The 13,475-nt window shown below is 40.2% G+C and overlaps 1 pseudogene; it reads left to right on the top strand.

The window, feature by feature from the left end:
• LOC113610265 (mitochondrial carrier homolog 1-like) overlaps positions 1-13,226 on the top strand; it is an 84,280-nt pseudogene extending 71,054 nt beyond the window's left edge.
• Positions 13,227-13,475: the final 249 nt, after the last annotated feature.

The following is a 13,475-nucleotide window of genomic DNA, read 5'->3' as shown; positions in this document are numbered from 1 at the left end:
TTATTTCCTTTGTTTTAGGAGATGGATTCAAAAAAAATACTGCTGCGATTTATGTCAAAGAGTATTCTGCCTATGTTTTCCTCTAGGAGTTTTATAGTATCCAGTCAGATGGTTTCACTGGTAAATTCTACCAAACATTTAAAGAAGAAATAGTACAAATTCTTTACCAATTCTTCTGAAAACTAGAAGAGGAAAGAACATTTCCCAATTCATTCTATAAGGCCAAAGCCAGATAATGACATCACAAGAAAAGAAAACTTTCGACTAATGTCTATTATGAATGTAGATGCAAAAATCTTCAACAAAGCACTATCAAACTAAACCCAGCAACATATAAAAAGGAATGCAAACCATGACCAAATAAGATTTATCTCAGGAATCTAAGGTTGGTTTAACATCTGAAAATCAATCAATGCAATATTCCATAAAAACAGAAAAAAATGGGCAAAAGCCACATAATCATCCCAAAAGATGAAGAAAAAAAACATTTGACAAAATGCAATATTCTTTCATGATTAAAAGATTTAACAAATTAGGAATAGAAGGAAAGTTTCTCAATCTGATAAAGAGCATTTATAAAAAACCAACAGCTAACATCAAACTTAATGGTGAAAAAATGAGAGCTTTTCCCTTAAGATCAGGAACAAGACAAGGATGTTCACTTTCCTCACTTCTATTCCAATTGTACTGGAGGTGCTAGGCAGGGCAATCAGGCAAGAAAATGAAATAAATAACATCTGGATTGGAAAGGAAAAAGTAAAGTTATCTCTAGCATATTCAGATGACATGACCTTGTATATAGAATATCCTAAGAAACTCATTAAAAACTATTTGAATTAATAGACTAGTTCAGTGAGGTTGCACAACTACAAGAGAAATATACAAAATACAACTGTATTTCTATATACTAGCAATGAACAATCTGAAAATGAAATCAAGAAAACAATTTCACTTACAGTAGCATCAAAAAGAATAAAATACTTAGTCATAAAGTATTTGAACAAATGATGTATAAAATTTACACTTCGAAAATTAGAAAACGTTGTTCAAAGAAATTAAAGAAAAGCTAAACAAAGAGAAAGACATCCATGTTCATGGATCAAAAGACTTAATATTATTAAGATGGCAATATTCACTAAAGCAATCTGCAGAGTCAACACAATCCCTATCAAAATCCCAGTTGGCGGGCTTCCCTGGTGGCGCAGCGGTTGAGAGTCCGCCTGCCGATGCGGAGGACACGGGTTCGTGCCCCGGTCCGGGAAGATCCCACATGCCGCGGAGTGGCTGGGCCCGTGAGCCATGGCCGCTGAGCCTGTGCGTCCGGAGCCTGTGCTCCGCAACGGGAGAGGCCACAACAGTGAAAGGCCAGCGTACCGCAAAAAAAAAAAAAAAAAAAAAAAAAAAAAAAAAATCCCAGTTGGCTTATTTGCAGAAGAAATTGATAGGCTGATCCTCAAACTCATATGGAAATTCAAAGGTCTCAGAATAGCCAAAACAATCTTGAAGAAGATGAATAACATTGGAAGACTCACTGTCTTAGTCCATTTAGGCTGCTTTAACATAATACCATAAACTGGTTGCTTATAAAAAAACATAAACTGGGACTTCCCTAGTGGCGGAGTGGTTAAGAATCTGCCTGCAAATGCAGGGGACACAGGTTCAAGCCCTGGTCCAGGAAGATCCCACATGCTGCAGAGCAACTAAACCAGTGAGCCACAACTACTGAGCCTGTGTGCCACAACTACTGAAGCCCGTGCACCTAGAGCCTGTGCTCCGCAACAAGAGAAGTCACCGCGATGAGAAGACTGCACACCACAACAAAGAGTAACCCCCACTCACCGCAACTAGAGAAAGCCCACATGCAGCAATGAAGACCCAATGCAGCCAAAAATAAATTAATTAATTTAATAAAATAAAACAAAATTTTCAATTTCTGGGGGCTGTGAAGTCCAAGATGCCTGCACATTTGGTGTCTGGTGAGAGCCCAATTCCTGGTTCATAAATGGCCTTTTTTTCTCCATGTCCTCACATGGTGAAAAAGGGATGAGTGAGCTCTCTGGAATCTCTTTTATAAGGACATTAATCAGATTTATGAGGATTCCACAAATCATGATCCAAGCAACTCCCAAAGGCCTCATCTCCAAATACATTAGGATTTAACATAAGTTTAGGAGGACAAAAGTATTCAGTCAATAGCACATATTCCCAATTTCAAAACTTACTACCAAGGCACAGTAATCAAAACAGTGTGGCAACTGGCATAAGGATAGATATGTACCCCAATGGAATAGAATTGAGAATACAGAAATACACCCTCACATATATGGTCAACTGATTCTTGACAAGGGTACTGGAACAATTCAATGAGGGAAAGAAAAGTCTGTCAACAAATGGTTTTGGGACAAGACATGAAAATGCAAAAGAATCAAGTTGTAACCCCTTCTTCACACACCATACACAAAAATTAACTCAAAATGGATCACACACCTATCTAAGTGAAAGAGCCAAAACTAAAACTCTTAGAAGAAAATATAGAAGTACATCTTTATGACTTTGGGAAAGGCAAAGCCTTCCTATAGTTAACAACAGAAGCACAAGTGACAGAAGAAAAGATAGATAAATTGGACTACATCAAAATTTAAAACTTTTGTGCTCAAAGGATACCATCAAGCCCATCATCAAAAAATCTAGAAACAGGGGCTTCCCTGGTGGCACAGTGGTTGAGAGTCTGCCTGCGGATGCAGGGGACACGGGTTCGTGCCCCGGTCCGGGAAGATCCCACATGCCGCAGAGTGGCTAGGTCCGTGAGCCATGGTCACTGAGCCTGTGCATCCGGAGCCTGTGCTCCGCAACGGGAGAGGCCACAACAGTGAGAGGCCTGCGTGCTGCAAAAAAAAAAAAAAAAAATCTAGAAACAATAAATGCTGGAGAGGGTGTGGAGAAAAGGGAACCCTCTTGCACTGTTGGTGGGAATGTAGATTGATACAGCCACTATGGAGAACAGTATGGAGGTTCCTCAAAAAACTAAAAATAGAACTACCATATGACTCAGCAATCCCACTACTGGGCATATACCCTGAGAAAACCATAATTCAAAAAGAGTCATGTACCACAATGTTCATTGCAGCTCTATTTACAATAGCCAGGACATGGAAGCAACCTAAGTGTCCATCAACAGCTGAATGGATAAAGAAGATGTGGCACATATATACAGTGGAATATTACTCAGCCATACAAAGAAACAAAATTGAGTTACTTGTAGTGAGGTGGATGGACCTAGAGTCTGTCATACAGAGTAAAGTAAGTCAGAAAGAGAAAGACAAATACTGTATGCTAACACATATATATATATGGAATCTAAAAAAAAAAAAAAAGAAAAGAAAATAGTTCTGAAGAACCTAGGGGCAGGACACGAATAAAGATGCAGACATAGAGAATGGACTTGAAGACATGGGGAGGGGGAAGGGTAAGCTGGGACAAAGTAAGAGAGTGGCATGGACATATATACACTACCAAATGTAAAATAGATAGCTAGTGGGAAGTAGCCGCATAGTACAGGGAGATCAGCTCGGTGCTTTCTGTCCACCTAGAGGGGTGGTATAGGGAGGGAGACGCAAGAGGAAGGAGATATGGGGATGTACGTATATGTATGGCTGATTCACTTTGTTATACAGCAGAAACTAACACGCCATTGTAAAGCAATTATACTCCAATAAAGATGTTAAAATAAAAATAAATAAAAAGGGATACCATCAAGAAAGTGGAAAAACAATGTACAGAATGGGAGAAGATACTTTCAAGTCATATATCTGATAAAAATACTTGTATCTAGAATATATAAAGTACTCTTAAAATTCAATAATAAAAAGACAAATAACTCAATTGAAAAATGGGCAAAGGATCTGAATAGACATTTTCTCCAAATATATACTAATGGTCAGTAAGCACGCAAAAGATGTTCACCATTGTTAGACATCAGGGAAAGCAAATCAAAGCCTCAATGTGATATCAATTCACACCTCCTACGATGGTCAAAATCAAGTGTTGCCAAGAATGTAGGGAAATTGAAACACTCATACATTGCTAGTTGGAATGTAAAATGGTACAATCACTTTGGAAAACAGGTCAGCAGTCCCTCAAAAGGTTAAACATAGAGTTACCATATGACCCAGCAATATCACTCATAGGAATACACCCAAGAAAATTGAAAATATGTCCACCAAAAACTTGTAAAATATACCAATGTTCCTAGCATCATTATAATAGCCAAAAAATAGAGAAACCCTAATGTCCACCAACTGGTGAATGGATAAATAAAATGTGGTTTGTTCATACAAGAAAATGTTTCTTACAATAAAAAGAAACATAGCGCTGACACACTCTGCAATATGGCTGAACCTTGAAAACATGCTAAGTGAAAGAAGCCTGTCTCATGTGATTCCATTTACGTGAAATTTTCAGAATAAGCAAATCCATAGAGACAGAAAGTAAATTGGTGGTTACCAAGATCTGGGAGAGGGCTGGGGGGAAATGGGAAGTGACTTCTAATGGGAATAAGGCTTCTTTCTGAGATAATGAAAATGTTCTAAAACTTGACTGTGGTGACTGCACAACTTTGAATATACTTAAAACTATTGAATTGTACCTTTTAAATGAGAGAATTTTTTGTTATGTGAATTATATCTCAAGAAAGATTTTTTTTTAAAGGATGAAGAAACTAAAGAATGCACCCTTGCCTTGGCTTTTCCTCTAATCCTGTTTTCGTCTCTCAAGCCTATTCCCAGGATCACGCTTCGTAATGAACTAGCTGCACGCAAGCCCTGATTCAGGCTCTGCTTTCTGGAGAGAAGACAGGATGGAGATAGGTGCTGGTGAGTGAGTGAGTACTTTTCTCCTTGGAGAAAAAGTGAAAAGGTGGTACCACTACCAACATCGTCACCGGGGGAGATGAACAAGGTTCTTTACCTGTTGTGCTTTCTTGCATTGATGGAATAAAGGGCAAACCCCAAATCCATCCCTATTTTCTCAGAGCCTTTCCTCACAAAGACTTTATGAATCAGGGTAAATATGATATCACTTATATGTGTAATCTAAAATATGACAAAGTTGGGGACTTCCCTAGTGGCTCAGTGGTTAAGAATCCACCTGCCAATGCAGGGGACATGGGTTCGATCCCTGGTCCAGGAAGATCCCACATGCCGTGGATCAACTGAGCCTGTGTGCCACAGCTACTAAGCCTGCACTCTAGAGCCGGCGAGCCACAACTACCGAAGAAGCCCCTGGAGCCCATGCTCCGCAACAAGAGAAACCACCGCAATGAGACACACCCGCAGGGCAACGAAGAGTAGCCCCGCTCGCCGCAACTTTCTGTTTCACCGCAACAGAAAGCCTGCGCGCAGCAACAAACACCCAACGCAGCCATAAATAAATAAATTTTTTTTTAATGACACAATTTAACTTATCTACGAAACCAAAACAGACTCACAGACAGAGAACAGACTTGTGGTTGCCAAAGGGGAGGGAGGTGGGGGGAGGGAAGGACTGGGAGTTTGGGATTAGCAGATGCAAACTAGTATATACAGGATGGATAAACGATAAGGTCCTACTGCATAGCACAGGAAACTATATTCAATATCTTGGGATAAACTATAATGGAAAATAATATGAAAAAGAATATATATATGTATAAATGAATCACTTTGCTGTACACCAGAAATTAACACAACATTGCAAATCAACTATACTTCAATAAGATTAAAAATTAAAAAAAAGAGGGCTTCCCTGGCGGCGCAGTGGTTGAGAGTCCGCCTGCCGATGCAGGGGACACGGGTTCGTGCCCCTGGTCTGGGAGGATCCCACATGAAGCGGAGCGGCTGGGCCCGTGAGCCATGGCCTCTGAGCCTGCGTGTCCGGAGCCTGTGCTCCGCAACAGGAGAGGCCACAACAGTGAGAGGCCCGCATACCACAAAAAAAAAAAAAAAAAAAAAAAAGAATTTGGTTAAGAAAATGTACTGACATTAATTTAGGGGTTTTTTAAATACTGGCATAGAAATAAATAGGAGATAATTTTCCCTCCCTCATCTCTAAAAGCCTTGAGTTCTGAGCCTGGACACCCTATTTTCAGGACACATCACTGTTTTTGTTGCAGAGCTGTCAGGCATTCAGACAACCGCCAGCTGCCAAAGCTTTCCTTGGGGGAAGGACAGGGAGATGAGAGAACCTATTCTAGGGAGGATAAGCAGGGACCTGGTCTGATTCTGGATCTAAGATGTACAGAATGTGCCTGCCTCCTGCACAGTCTAGAGCAGGAATCTGTAAACTTTTTCTGGCAAACAGTATCTATTTTTTGGCTTTGTGGGCTACAAAGTCTCAGCCACAACTATTCATGTCTGTTCTTGTAGTGGGAAGGCAGCCAAAAGCTGCTGTAGACAATAAAATGGAATGAGTGTGGCTGTGTTCCAATAAAACTTTATTTATGGAAACTGCCTTTCTTATCACAGAAATTTTAATTTCTTATCATTTTCATGTGTCATGAAACATTATTCCTGTTTTGATCTTTTCCAACCATTTAAAACTGCAAAACCATTGTCAGCTTGTGGGCCAAACAAAACCAGTAGTGAGAGAACTTCTAGGAGGGGTTAAGTAAGTGCCACTGCCCTTAGCAAAGCTGTAAACTGGGGACCAAAGAAAGGGCCCTGCGCTTGTGCTTGGTGTAAAGCAGGGCACTCGCTCCAGATGGACAATGCAGCCTGGGAAAGGGACCCTGACTTAGGAAATTATGTGTTTGCTGGGTAGGGGGGGAGGTGTCATGCACATACCTATGCAATGAATCCCAGATTTTTCTAGGATCCACAGTGAAGGAAGACATCACCCCAAGCTGACTTTGAATTATTTTCCTCCATGAAGAAAAGAGGCTTAAAATATACTTAATTTTCTTATTTCTTTTTAGATTTTATTGAAGTATAGTTGATTTACAATGTTGTGTTAATTTCTGCTGTACAGCAAAGTGACTCAGTTATACACACGCACACACACACACACACAAACACACACACACACACACACATATATATATATATATATATATATATATATTCTTTTTCATATTCTTTTCCATTATGGTTTGTCACAGAATATTGAATATAGTTCCCTGTGCTACTATATTGTTTTTAATTTGAAGTTTATAGCATCCAGTGCTAAAATAGTAATTTCAACTTTCTATATGTCCTCAGAAAAAGGCCTGTGTACCTGTTCCTGAAGGCTAGACCCTGGGGAATATCAGGTCAGGGAGAGACTAGAATCTGAATCCAGAAACAGGAACTCTCAGGTCAAGAAAGTATTTAATAGCAACATAAAGTAACCTCTTTTTTTCTTCAGCTAAACTCTCTCATTGCCAGAGGACAGCCAACTTGTACCCTCTGAGAGTGGAAGCATAGCCTAAAGCTGTCTACCACAAGGGCAGACTTCCTTTGAAATCTAGAGCTTTATCTCAGGAATGCATATGAATTTGTATTCTCCTCTATAGCCCAGCTGTGTGTTTGTTTTAATATAAAAATAGCATGTTAAACTTTTTACCATCAAAGAAAACCGTTACTCCTTAAAGATGCATTGTGTTTACCCTGCAGCTTTGAGGGCCCCCAGGCAAGCCACCACACTCCCCAGGGGCACACACACTGTATCTGAGGAGCAAAAAAACACACCAGGCTGCAGATTTTCAAGATTCCAGTCAGGCACTGGATACTCACTTTTCATTAACAGGGCATGATTGATATGGGTTTAGAGATTCCCATCTTCTGTTATAGGACACTGGTTCTCAAAGTGTGGCCCCAGGATCAGCTACAACACCACCTGGGGACTTGTTAGAAATGCAGATTCTCAGCTGCACCACAGAACCACTGAATCAGCAGGTCTGAGGGTGGAGCCCAGTGACCTGTATTTAATAAGTGCTCCAGGGGACTTTCATGCTCCTTCAAGTTTGAGAACTGCTTCTACAGTGGAAAGAGTTGGAAAGAGCCATAAAAACCTTTTAAAACTTCATTACTTCATCACTCAGCCATGAAAAAGAATGAAATCATGCAATTTGCAGCAACATGGATGGACATAGAGACTATCCACTTAAGTGAAATAAGTCAAACAGACAAAGACAAATATCATATGATATCACCTATATATGGAATCTTTAAAAAATGATATAAATGAACTTATTTACAAAACAGAAATAGACTCATAGACATAGAAAACAAACAAAATTATGGTTACCAAAGGGGATAGCAGAGGAGGGGGTTAGATCAATTAGGAGTTTGGGATTAGCAGATACACACTACTATATATAAAATAGATAAGCAACAAGGACCTACTGCATAGCACAGGGAACTATATTCAATATCTTGTAATAACCTATAATGGAAAAGAATCTGAAAAAGACTATATATATAATAACTGAATATATACATATAACAGAATATATATAACTGAATCACTTTGCTGTATACCTGAAACTAACACAGTATTGTAAATTAACCATACTTCAATTTAAAAAATGGTAATTAAAAACAAGTTCACTGTGACTAATCTCTCCAATCTCTCTCTGCCTCCTCTTCCCCATCTGTAGAATCAGGGCACCACTTTGCTCTCAGGATTGCCTTGAGAATTAAATCAGATCTACCCAGACATCCAGAAAACATGACACAGCACCTGATGATCACAAATCCAGCATGAATTTTGTTTTCCTCCTTTCCCAGCTTGAACCAAATATTAAAACAGAGGTATGTAAGTACAACTGCAAGTAATGATCTATTTCCATGAGATGATATGAGAGATGTGGCTGAAACATTTCCCCAGGAGACACCTTCACCACATCCATCTCTTCCATCTACATTATTTGCATATTCCTGACGTTCAGCATATGAAATTTTAAAATCAAGTCATTATCAAATTGAAAACTATTTAGGCTAAAAAGTACTGGTGACAAATCAATTTTCCAGCAGCCTATGTTTTTCTTTGATTTTACGAGTTCCTTTGGGAGCATTCATTTATAAATTATCCAATTTAAAGGAGGAAAAATTCTCTGAAATACCAGCTTCAAAGCATAGCATATTGTAAAGGGCACCATTTCCTTATACATCCCAAATTGAGAAAAATCTTTAAAGTTGCCTTCTGGTTTCCCACAAAATCACAGATTATACCCACTCGTCTTTATTCTCACTCTTCTTTCCTCATTTATTCAGGCAAACGGTTCAAAAAAACTTTGAATAGCTATCAAAATTCAGATATACAGAGAAAACAAATATGCAAACAAACAAACCAAAAAAATCCCTTTAAAATATGCATAGGGGAGTTACATAAGTGTGTTTCTCCAGTTTTCTTCTTTTTAATAATATTAGAATACTTTTGTACAGAATGCAGTGATCTACATGACATACATGTAAGTGTACATACACATGTGTTCCTACATGCCTGCCCTCTCTCAAAAACACATACACACAAATTCTACTTTCTACATAACAGATAGAATAAACCTTAAGAACACAGGCTCCCAAATGTTGAATTTTCAATTACTTGTGAAAGAATTAAATGGAAGTTTATGGATAAAAACTTGGCTCTGAAAATACCAGAATAACCCAGATAATTTTGGGGTTATGATTCAGGGGATTATTTGGGGTGGGGACCTATTTTAGCTTACTTAAGAGAATACCCTGTTTTTAAATTTTTTCAAATTTTTTTTAGTACCACTACAGCCTCAAGTAGAAACCATTTATAAACCATTGGTTAACTGGTTAATTCTGAGTCCTTCCTTTAGAACAGTTTCCCAAAGGGCTTCCATGAGGCAATATCTTGCTGACCTGCTTCTGATGACTGTACACTCCTCTACAGAACTTGGACGCTGCATTTTCTTACATCATTTTGTCACTCACTGACATAATTTTCTCTATGTCTCAATCTATATGAGTTTATGGTATTTCAGAAGCAAAGTAGATTTGTCTAATTATTTGACTGAGATTGAAAAAGAGTAAACTTTCTAAACCTGGCATTTGGGATCTAATGGTGGTGAATGTCCTTCTGGATTATTCTCGCACAGCACTGCACACTATCAAAGAATAAATCAAAGACTATCAGATAAAGAAGATGTGGCACATATATACAATGAAATATTACTCAGCCATAAAAAGAAACGAAATTGAGCTATTTGTGATGAGGTGGATAGACCTAGAGTCTGTCATACAGAGTGAAGTAAGTCAGAAAGAGAAAGACAAATACCGTATGCTAACACATATATATGGAATCTAAGAAACAAAAAAAATGTCACGAAGAACCTAGGGGTAAGACACAGGAATATAGACACAGACCTACTGGAGAATGGACTTGAGGATATGGGGAGGGGGAAGGGTGAGCTGTGACAAAATGAGAGAGAGGCATGGACAAATATACACTAACAAACGTAAGGTAGATAGCTAGTGGGAAGCAGCCGCATAGCACAGGGATATCAGCTCGGTGCTTTGTGACCACCTAGAGGGGTGGGATAGCGAGGGTAGGAGGGAGGGAGACGCAAGAGGGAAGAGATATGGGAACATATGTATATGTATAACTGATTCACTTTGTTATAAAGCAGAAACTAACACACCATTGTAAAGCAATTATACCCCAATAAAGATGTTAAAAAATAAAAAAAAAAGAAGAAGAAGGAGGAGTAGGTGGAAAGAGGAAGGGAAAGTTTCTGTTGAGTTTATTTCCTTGGCAAGAGAAAACACAGCAGAGAAGGCATCATAGAATGGCTGAGGAGGAGGGAGCCCAAGGAATCTGGGTTTCTTAAGCACGAAAAGGTGGTGTGGTTCAGGTGGTTAGACTTACTGAGGATGGCAAACTACAACTCCAGGTTAGACAGAATGAGTTCATAAGTCTGAATGTGGTTGGTTAAAATAAGTTCTCTGTTCCTTCTAGAAAAAAGAGAAGACTCTGAAGACAGTTACATCCAATGAGGGAAATATTCTGGAGTCACTCAGTTATAGGTCCTTTAACATCTTTGGTTATGATGAAACACAGCATTCACACATACACATTTGTACAACACTGACATTGAAATAATGTTGTTGAAATTTGGAGATAATATAGCATGCCAGTTAAGAGCTGGCATGAAATCAGACCACCTGGGTATCAGCCCCAGCTCTGACACTTATTGGCGGTTTGATGTTGGGAAGGATGGTGTAATCCCTCTCAGTTTTAGTTTCCTCATCTATGAAATGGGGGCAATAAAAGTACTCTTAGATATGATATAGTTATGAGGATTATATTAAAACATTTGTCCATATGTATTACTTAGTAAATGAAAGACATTAGAAATAGCTTCCCTGCTGTTGATGGATATACCTTGTCATTTTTCTATCTCTCCCAAGAGAAATTAAGATTCTAGGTTGGCAAGTGATACAAATATTCACCAAACACTGATTCATTCATTCAACGATTTGTGTTTGTGGAGTGCCTACCAGATAACCGGTCTGGCAGAACTCACAGTCTAATGGGAAACACAAATACACACGTAATTAAGAGGTCATGTTGGGAGGAGAATAAATAGGGCATAATGAGAAACAGGAATGGTTTATTTCACAAAGAAATTGTGACTGTCGAGGTAGATAATTCTTTAGGAATCTGAGATAAGGTAAGCTCAGCTATAAATAAGAGACACTTAGGTAAAATGTTCTGGGAATATACTCTCAGAGTTTTAATGCCTGTCCAATTAGCAAATATTTTTGAGAACTTTCTTTTTGCTAGGAATTGCAGATACATGCATTTCTGCTCTAACATTAAATACATTTTACTGAAAAATTTTGCATCCTGTATTATGGGAAAAAATAGGATTGGAGGCAGTTCAATAAAAACTTAAGAAACTTTGGAATAGAACTTTAACACGCATACACTAATAATCTTAATAAAAATTATTAGCACAAGTAAATCTTTAGCATCACTTGAACCTACCCTCTTTCGCAAGCCCTATACCTTGGAGTTTGCTCTCCTCCCACACGTCCTCCTCAGAGGTGTAGGGCCTGAAGACATTTGATTTTAATAGAAGCCAGTTTCATCAAAATTAAAACCATAAGGTGGGCTCGCAGCAGTGCTGGGATGGTAGGAGCAGGAGCTGGAACAGAGGCAGGGTCAAGGCCAGACTCTGTACCCACCACCCACGCATCCCCCCGTGCATCCCCGCGCCTCCCCGAGCATCCCAGTGCAACCTCGTGCTTCCTCCCATATCCTCGCACATCCGCCACCCTCAGCCGGCAGGATGGACAGCGCGTTGGGGGTCCTGGGCTCTGGATCCAAGACCCCACCACCAAGCTCTTTTCATGGTGCTGGGCGCAGGGGTGACAGAGCTCAGTCACCAGCTGCTCTACATGGAGCTGCCCATCAGACGGGTCATGAGCCAATACCAAACCATTGAGACCAATGGGCTGGGGAGGAAGGTCCTCCACCCTCCGACCTTCTTCACCTATGCCAAGGACTTTGTGCAAGTGGATGGGAAGATAGGCTGTTCCGAGGCCTGAGCTGCTGGCTGACGTCCACTGCCCTCTCCACCATGACCCCGGGCAGCATGAAGAAGATTTTCTCTCCGGATGATATCGAGCAGGTTTCCAGCAAGGATGACACGAAGATTTCTCTGAAGACTGTGGGGAAGGAGACCTCCTACCTGATGATGATGCAGGGAATGTCCCACATATTGGCTCACCCCTTACGTGTCATCTCAATAGCTGCACGGTCCATTTTGTGGGTCTGGAGACCAAGTACACTGGAGAGTTGAGCTCCATTGGGAAGATTTTCAAAGATGAGGGGCTGCTGGGACTCTTTGTCAGCTAAATCCCTCACATCCTGGAAGATGCGGTTTTCTTGCAGGGCTGTAACCTGCTGGCCACTTCCTCAGTGCCTACCTGGTGGATGACAGCTTCAGCCAGGCCCTGGCCATCCATTCCGAGCTACCCCACAGGGGTGGCAGTGGCATGCCGACCTACCCCTTCCTGCTGGTGGGCGATCTCATGGCTGCAGGCCGGGCTCCCCACTCACTCCCCAGAGTTCAAATCCGGATCCACTGCTGGAAGGACGTGAGTGGGCAGGGCAAGTCTTTCCGTGGCTCCAGCCTGCCTTTCCACCACCAGGTGTCATCATGCTTTGCCCTGGAGTACCCCGAACCACCTCAAAAAACACTGTGTCTTAAACAACAAAGACCAAAGAACAAAGTATAGCACAGGGAAATATACTCAATATCTTGAATTAACTTTTAATGGAAAAGAATCTGAAAAAGAATACATAAATATATATAACTGAATCATTTTGCTGTACACTTGAAACTAACACAACATTGTAAATTAACTGTACTTCAATTTTTAAGAAAAGAAACACACACACACACAAACCCACACTATCTCAGCCTGGCCACCGTGAGTGAGGCCTGATCATCTCCAGGCACCTGTTACATGACCAACCCAGCAACA

The sequence above is a fragment of the Aethalodelphis obliquidens genome, unplaced genomic scaffold (assembly GCF_003676395.1).
Source record: "Aethalodelphis obliquidens isolate GAN/ISIS:26980383/991018 unplaced genomic scaffold, ASM367639v1 scaffold62, whole genome shotgun sequence".
NCBI classification, from domain to species: Eukaryota; Metazoa; Chordata; class Mammalia; order Artiodactyla; family Delphinidae; genus Aethalodelphis; species Aethalodelphis obliquidens.
The sequence above is the reverse complement of the archived record's forward strand: the minus strand, read 5'-3'. Positions and strand labels throughout refer to the sequence as shown.